Source organism: Myotis brandtii, unplaced genomic scaffold (genome assembly GCF_000412655.1).
Source record: "Myotis brandtii unplaced genomic scaffold, ASM41265v1 scaffold74, whole genome shotgun sequence".
Classification (NCBI taxonomy): Eukaryota; Metazoa; Chordata; class Mammalia; order Chiroptera; family Vespertilionidae; genus Myotis; species Myotis brandtii.
The window spans coordinates 2,809,289-2,818,055 of NW_005370944.1; the positions used below are offsets into that span (position 1 = coordinate 2,809,289).

The window sequence follows — 8,767 nt, forward strand, 5'->3', positions numbered from 1 at the left end:
ATATAAATGTGATAGTCAGAGACCTTAAAACAGTTCATTTACACAACATACTCCCAATTAGTAACATCCCTCATTACAAGAAATGGTTCTTAAGAATGGGAGGAAAAGTGATAGGATCTTTGGGGAAAGTTAAGTGTATTAGAAAAAGCCTGAATATTGTAGTAACTCCATAACTCCATTTCACCTTGCCCCAAAGTTGTAATCACACACTTATGAATAACATTCATTAAGATTGTGAACCAGAAGGATAAAGTAGATCATCTAATTCAATTTCTCATCTAATGCTGTAATTTCCCACACAACATCTTTGAGAAGAGGTATTTTACTAATCTCTGAAATTTTCAAATGATAAGGAACTCCCCATATCACAAAGCAGCAAGCTCCACTGTAGGCAGTTTCTATTTAAAAAAAAAAAAAAAAAAAGCAGTTGTGTTTTTTTTTAACATTTGAGATAAAATGTACTCAGTCTGCTGGAATTTTGATTGGGATTGTGTTGAATTTGTGGCAACTTGACACTGTAAAATTATGGAGTCTTTTTCCATGAGTATTGTTTAACTCTCCATTTATTTAGATCTTTGGATTCTTTTCTCTCATCAATGTTTTATAGATTTCAATATATAAATCTTGTTCATACTTTTTTAGGTATATGCCTAAATATTTTAAATTTTTGGTGCTACTGTAAATGGGACTTTAAAATTTTTTTAGTTCCCAATTGATCACTGCTAGTATGTAGAGGTGAAAGTGATTTATGTATACCAACCTTTCATCCTATGGTCATACTAAACTCACTCATTAGTTCTAGTAACTTTCTATAGACAATTTTAGGATTATCTACATACATACAAAATGTATTTACAGATAACTATATGTTGTCTGTAAAAAGAGGCAGTTCTATTTCCTAATTTTCAATCTGCTTTCCTCCTTTTTCATTATACTAGCTAGAGTGGGGCAGATCCTCAGAAAAAGTCCAGATTGGCTTTCTAATTTGTGTCAATGAAGAGTAAGAGTCTAGAGAGCAGGTAGAAGCCCAGGTAAGCAGTTCAAGCCAAGAAGGGAAAGAACATTTGATCTTAAGAAGCAATAGAGAAGAGAAAGAAAAAATGGAAGCTGAATAGGCAGACCTTTCTTATTACATCTCCTCCCAGGGCCAGACTGGAAATAAAACTAAAGTGGGAAACATACACCTGGAATTACCAACTGCGAAGGAAACTTATATGAAGGAAGGACAGAAAACACCTGGAGACCAGTTGGAAGGGCAAGGTCGCAAGAGGAGCTGACCCAGCTCCCAGGGGTGGCTGGCCTAGTGTGAGGAGGGAGCTCCCGACTACAGGAAGGTCTGAGGCCCGAACCCAGGCTGGGCTCCACAGCCCCGAGCACCAGAGCCGAGACCAATGGCCTACGTAACAACCAACTGTGAAAGGTGGCAGGGCTGCTGGTCATGGCAGAGTCTGGAGCCGGTAGAAGTAGACCACAGCCAGTCAGAGAGAAGGCTGCAGTTTCTTTTTTTTGTTTTTTTGCGTGTTTTTTTAAATGCAGAGCACAAGAGCCTTCATTTGTAGCTATTGAAGGCTTCGATGCAGGGATGGAGGAATGGACTTAAGGTGCCTAAGGAGAGGCCTGAGTGGGAAGCATTAGGGGAAGATGTGGAAAAGCAGCAGCCAGGAGTCCTGGCATTTGGTCATATGCCCCCGAACTGAAATGCCCATTTTTCCTGAATAGCAGCAGGAGAGAAACAAAAGAGAAACCCCGCCTGAGGTGATACAGCCCACCCCACCCTCTGGAGCCCTGCTAGCCACACCCTGCATTTTGACCTTTGCAGAGGTTAAGTCCATGAGTTTGAACAGTCTCAGGAAGCAGCAGTGACTGGATTGGGGGAGGGGCCATCCACCCCACCATCCTGGGAACTTGACTGGTAATTTCTCCACACAGGAGAGCTGACAGAAACTCTAGGTTTCTAGCCGATCCCACTGGACTCCATACAAGGATCTCTGCCCAGCCTAGGACAGGGAAATATTTTGGGTCACTCCCAGAGGAGTAGCTCTGGGACAGGGAAACACACCCACCACATTCCCTGAAAGCTAAATAGCACCTCCCCTGCCTAAAGCACTTTCAGAAACTGACTTTTGAGTGATTAAGATTGACAGCTGACTAGCAGGCAGAAGTGGCTAGCAGGCAAATAGGCGGGGCACAGGGAAACGGGAAGTTTGCTGACCCAACCCTGGGCCCATGCTGCTAACACACCTATTTTAGAGGGCCCTCCTGCTTGCAGCCAAGTCCAGTGGAGACATACACAAATGGTGGATCACTTGGAACTTCAAGCAGATTGCTGAAAGCCAAAGGAGGGCAATTTCTGACAGTGGTTAGCACTTAAGTACCTCACAGGAAGCCCAGAATTGGTAGACAGACAAGTTAGCCACAGTCATAAGACTAGGATTCAAAGGGGTCCCCACGGGGAACTAAACTACCGAAATGAGTGCCGTTTCACTTTTTTTTTCTTTTTTCTTCTCTTTGATCATCTTTTTCTTTTATTTTTTTATTTTTATCGTTCCTTCCTTTTATTTCCTTTCTTAATTTACCTTCATCTATCTGCTTAACTGATTTTTTATTATTCTAGTCTCTATTATTTCAATCATATATCTAATTTTCCTATTCCCTTATCCTATTCCATTTGTTATTCTTTTTTCTTTTTTTCACTACTCAATTTTTTTTCCCTTTCTTCCTCTCTCTGCTTTTTCTCATGCTTTTTCATCTTTATTTTTCTTTTCTTATTATAGGTCTATCTGCCTTCTCCTTTATTTTCCATTTCAAAATTTTTTTTCATTTTTCTTCCTCCATTATTTTATTTTATTTATTTATTTTTTAAATATATTTTATTGATTTTTTACAGAGAGGAAGGGAGAGGGATAGAGAGTTAGAAACATCGATGAGAGAGAAGCATGGATCGGCTGCCTCCTGCACATCCCCTACTGGGGATGTGCCCGCAACCAACGTACATGCCCTTGACTGGAATCAAACCTGGGACCCTTCAGTCCGCAGTCCGACGCTCTATCCAGTGAGCCAAACCAACTAGGGCTCTTCCTCCATTATTTTAAACCGTTTTTCTTCCCCCTATTCCTCTAATTCTTTATTCTTATTTTCTTTATTTCAGCTTAGCATCTACATATTCCTTCCGCCCTTTTACTTGTTGTTTTGGTTTGTGCTTTTTTGTGTGTGTTTGTTTTCAGCTCATATTTTTTTCTTTTTTTCTATCTTTCTTGTTCTGTCTTCTCTTTCCTAATTCTCTCTTCCCTGGTGGTTGCTTTTGTTGGTGTGGCAGGGGTCTTGTGTATGTTTTTGTTTTGTTTCTTATTTTGGTTTGTTTGGTCAGTACCTCCACAAGAGCTCGAAGAGTGTGGTAAGGGGTGAGCCTCACAGTCAGCAAGGCTCAGAGAAGATTCCATCTTAAAAAACGGGGTAATATTCATGACCCAATTACAACCTAAGAACCCAAATAACTCAAACAAGGGTCATCTAGAGCCCCCAGCTCGGGTAATCTAAGAGACTGTACCACTGGGTCCCAAGACCAACCCACAAAGTCTGGGAGGCAAAGTAGTTTGATCTAATACATAGAAACAAAAACAAAGGAACATAAAAAATGTGGAGATGAAGAAACAACCCCTAAATGAAAGAAAAGGAGGAATCACCAGAAAAGGAACTGAATGAAATGGAGGCAAGCAATTTGTCAGATAAAGAATTCAAAGTAATGATAATAGGTGTTCTCAAGCAATTCAGTGAGAACTACAAGCAATTAAATGAGAATTATAAGGGACTTAATGAGAGCTACACCAACATGAAAAGACAGGTTGGAATAATAAATAAGAATAAATTGGAAATGAGGAATGACATTGCTGAAATAAAGAACACCCTAGAACAGTGATGGAGAACCTTTTGAGCTCGGCGTGTCAGCATTTTGAAAAACCCTAACTTAACTCTGGTGCCGTGTCACATATAGAAATTTTTTGATATATGCAACCATAGTAAAACAAAGATTTATATTTTTGATATTTATTTTATATACTTAAATGCCATTTAACAAAGAAAAATCAACCAAAAAAATGAGTTCACGTGTCACCTCTGACACGCGTGTCATAGGTTCGCCATCACTGCCCTAGAAGGATTCAATAGTAGACTAGAAGAAGCTGAGGACTGAATCAAGGAATTAGAAAACAAGGTAGGAAAAATCACCCATTCAGAAAAGCAAATGAAAAATAAAAATAAAAAGCAAGAGTATAAGGGAGCTTTGGGACAACTGAAACATAACAACATTTGCATCATAGGGATACCAGAAGTAGTAGATTCTAGAAAGGAATAGAAAACCTGATGAAGAAATAATGGCAGAAAATTTCCCTAACCTGGTGAAGAAAAAAGTCATTCAAGTTCAGGAAACAAAGAGAGACCCAATCAAGATGACCCCCAAAAGATCCAAACCTGGACACATCATAATTAAAATGGCAAACATTAAAGACAAAATAAGAATCTTAAAGGCTGCAAGAGAGAGACAGAAAGTTACCTACAAGCGAGCTCCCATTTAGCTGTCAGCTGATTTCTCAATACAAACACTTCAGGCCAGAAGGGAAAGGCATTAAAAATACAAAGTAATGAAAGGGGATTGAACTCAAGACTACTCTATCCAGCAAGGCTATAATTCAAAATTGAAGGTGAAATGAAGAGCTTTATAGACAAAACAGGCTAAAAGATTTTTTTACCAACAAACTAGCACTACATGAAATGCAAAAGGGACCGATGTAAGAATAGAGAGAAAAAGAACACAGGCATAAAGAAAAAGAATGGCAACAAATAATTACCTATCAATAGTACCCTTAAATGTAAATGGCTTAAATGCTCCAATCAAAGGCATATAGGGTAGTTGAATAGATAAGAAAACATGACTCATATATATGCTGTCTCCAAGAGACTCACCTCAAAACAAAACACACAGAATGAAAGTGAAGGGATGGAAAAAAATTTCTCAAGCAAATGGAAATTTTAAAAAGCTGGGGTAGCAATACGCATATCTGACAAAACAGACTTCAAAGTGAAGGTCATAACAAGAGATAATGAAGGCCACTCCATGATACAAAAGGGATCAATACAACAAGAGGATATAACTCTGGTAAACATATGTGCACCCAATAGAGGAGCACCCAAATATATGAAAAAACTCCTTGAGGATTTTAAGGGAGATTGAGAACAATAAAATCATAGTAGGGAACTTTAACACCCCACTGACATCATTGGACAGATCTTCTAGACACAAAATCAATAAGGAAATAGTGATCCTAAACAACACACTAGACCAGATGGAATTGACATTTTTAGAAGATTTCACCCGAAGCCATAGAATATACATTCTTCTCAAGTGCACACAGGTCATTCTCAAAGAATGACCACATGTTAGGACACAAACTAAGTCTCTATAAGTTCAAGAAGATTGAAAACATATTAACCATCTTTTTGGATCACAATGAAATTAAAAATCAACTACAATAAAAACACTCAAAAACATTCAAACACATGGAGGCTAAATAGCACAATAAACAAGGAATAGGTTATCGAAGAGATCAAAGATGAAATAAAAAACCTTCCGGAAACAAATGAAAATGAACATACAACTAACCAAAATCTATGGGACACAGTGAACTCAGTCCTGAGAGGGAAATTCATAGCATTATAGGTCTATCTAAAAAAAAAACAACCAAGAAAAATTAATAATAAACTATTTAACCCTACAACTTAAAGAACTAGAAAGAGAACAAAAAGAAAAGCCTGGAATAATAAGAAAGAAGGAAATAATAAAGATGAGAGCAGAAATCAATGACATAGAGACTAAAAAGAAATACAAAAGATCATTAAAACCAAGAGCAGGTTCTTTGAAAAGATAAACAAGATTGATGAACCTTTAGCCAAACTCATCAAGAAAAAAAGAGGACCCAAATAAATACAATCAGAAATAAAACAGGTGAAATAATAACTGATACCACAGAAATACAAAAGATCGTAGAAAAATACTATGAACAAGTATATTTCAACAAGCTGGACAACTGGGAAAAAATGGACATATTCCTAGAAAAATACAATCTTTCAAAACTCAATCACAAAACCTGAATAGGCTGATAACTACTGATGAAATAGAAGTAGTAATAATAATAAAAAACTCCCAGCAAACAAAAGCCCAGGGGAGGCGTTCCTACGGCTTCACAGAGTAGTTTTAACAAATATTCAAAGAAGGACTAATAACTATCCTCACACTATTCCAAAAAAAATCCAAGAGGAAGGGACACTTCCAAGCTCTTTTTATGAAGCCAGCATTATCCTATTGCAAAATCAGATAAAAACACTACAAAGAAAGAGAATTATAGGCCAATATCCCTGATGAACACAAATGCTAAAATCCTCAACAAAATATTAGCAATTTGGATTCAGCAATACAATAAAAAGTTCATATACCATGGCCAAGTGGGATTTATTCCGGGGATACAAAGCTGGTACAATATTCGCAAATCAATAAACGTGATACATCACATAAACAAATTGGAAGACAAAAATCACATGATCATATCCACTGATGCAGAAAAAGCATTTGACAAAATCCAACACACTTTTTTGATAAAAACTCTCAGCAAAGTGGCAATAGAGGGATCAGATCTCAACATAATAAAGGCCATATATGACAAACCTACAGCCAACATCATACTCAATGAGCAAAAACTAAAACCATTTCCCCTAAGAACAGGAACAAGATAGGAATGTCCACTTTCACCACTGTTACTCAACACAATACTGGAAGTCCCTGCCACAGAGATCACAAAAGAAGAAAAATAAAAGGCATCCAAATTGGGAAGGAGGAAGTAAAACTGTCATTATTTGCAGATGACATGATATTGTACACAGAAAACCTAAAGACTCCACCAAAAAAATTTACTAGATTTAATAAATGAATTCAGTAATGTAACAGGATACAAAATTAACACCCAGAAATGAATGGCTTTTCTATACACCATAATGAGCTCTCAGAAAGAGAAACTAAAAAAAAACAAAAAAACAATCCCTTTTACCACTGTAACAAAAAAATTAAGATACTTAGAAATAAACTTAACCATAGGTAAAATACCTGTACTGAGAAACCTATAGGATGTTGAAAAAAGAGATAGAGGAAGATATAAACAAGTGAAAGAATATACTGTGTTTATGGATTGGTAGAATCAACATCATTAAAATGTCCACACTACCCAAAGAAATTTATAGATTCAATGCAATCCCTATTATAATACCAACGGCATATTTCAAAGACCTAGAAGCACTCAAAAAATTTATAAGGAATCAAAAAAGACCGCAAAGAGCTGCAGCAATCTTGAGAAAGAAGAACAAAGTTAGAGGGATCACAATACCAGATATCAAGTTACATACAAAGCCACTGTACTCAAAACAGCCTGGTACTGGCATGATAACAGGCATATAGATCAATGGAGCAGAATAGAAAACCCAGAAATTGACCCAAGCCATCACTTAATTAATATTTGACAAAGGAGGCAAAAGCATACAATGGAATCAAGAGAGTTTCTTCAAAAGAGAAAATTGGACAGGTACATGTAAACAAAAACAAAAAAAAATGAAACTAGACCACCAACTTACATCATACACAAGAATAAACTCAAAATGGATAAAAGATTTAAATGAAAATCATGAAACCATAAAAATCCTAGAAAAAACAATAGGCAGCAAAATCTCAGACATCTCTCATAGCAATATATTTGCTGATACATCTCCTAGGGCAGGGAAAACTAAGGAGAAAATAAACAAATGGGACTACCTCAAAATAAAAAGCTTCTGAACAGCAAAAGAAACCATTAACCAAATTAAAAGGTAGCCCACTGCATGGGAGAACATATTTGTCAATGATACATTTGATAAAGGGTTAATTTCCAATATACATAGGGAACTCATACAACTTAAGGAAGACAAACAATCCAATTAAAAAAATGGGCAACAGACCTAAATAGGCACTTCTCCAAAGTGGACATACGGAAGGCCAAGAGACATAAAAAATGCTCAAAGTCACTAATCATCTGAGAGATACAGATTAAAATGACGATGAGTTATCATCTTATACCTGTCAGAATGGCTATCATCAACAAATGACAAGTGCTGGCCGGGATGTGAGAAAAAACCCTAGGACACTGCTGGTGGCAATGCAGACTGATGCAGCCACTATGGGAAACAGTATGGAGTTTCTTCAAACAATTAAAAATGGAACTTCCATTTGACCCAGTGATCCCACTTCTAGGAATATATCCTAAGAAACCTGAAACACCAATCAGAAAGTATATATGCATCCCTATGTTCATAGCAGCACAATAGCTAAGATCTGGAAACAGCCCAAAAGTGCTCATCACAGTAGATGAGTAGATAAAAAAGCTGTGGTACATTTATGCTATGGAATACTATCTACGCTAATAAAAGACAAAGATGCTAATTGACCATACCTTCGCTACGCCCTAAGCCACGCCCACCAGCCAATCAGAGCGACTATATGCAAATTAACCCAACCAAGATGGCAGCCGACAGCCACAAAGCTGGAGCAAGCAGGAGACTTGGTTGCCTGGGCGATAGAGGAAGCCAAGCTTCCCGCCAGCCCTGAGCCGGCTGAGGCCTCCGCTCATGGCAACAAAGTTTCAATTATAGAAGATAAACAAATCCCAGATACCTGCTTCCAGCCAGCCTCCACTGG

General features: G+C 37.5%; 1 protein-coding gene across 9 annotated transcripts in view; it reads right to left on the reverse strand.

Moving 5' to 3' along the window:
• NEO1 (neogenin 1) overlaps nucleotides 1-8,767 on the reverse strand; it is a 199,056-nt gene that overhangs the window by 138,452 nt on the left and 51,837 nt on the right. The gene's annotated exons all lie outside the window — the stretch shown is intronic.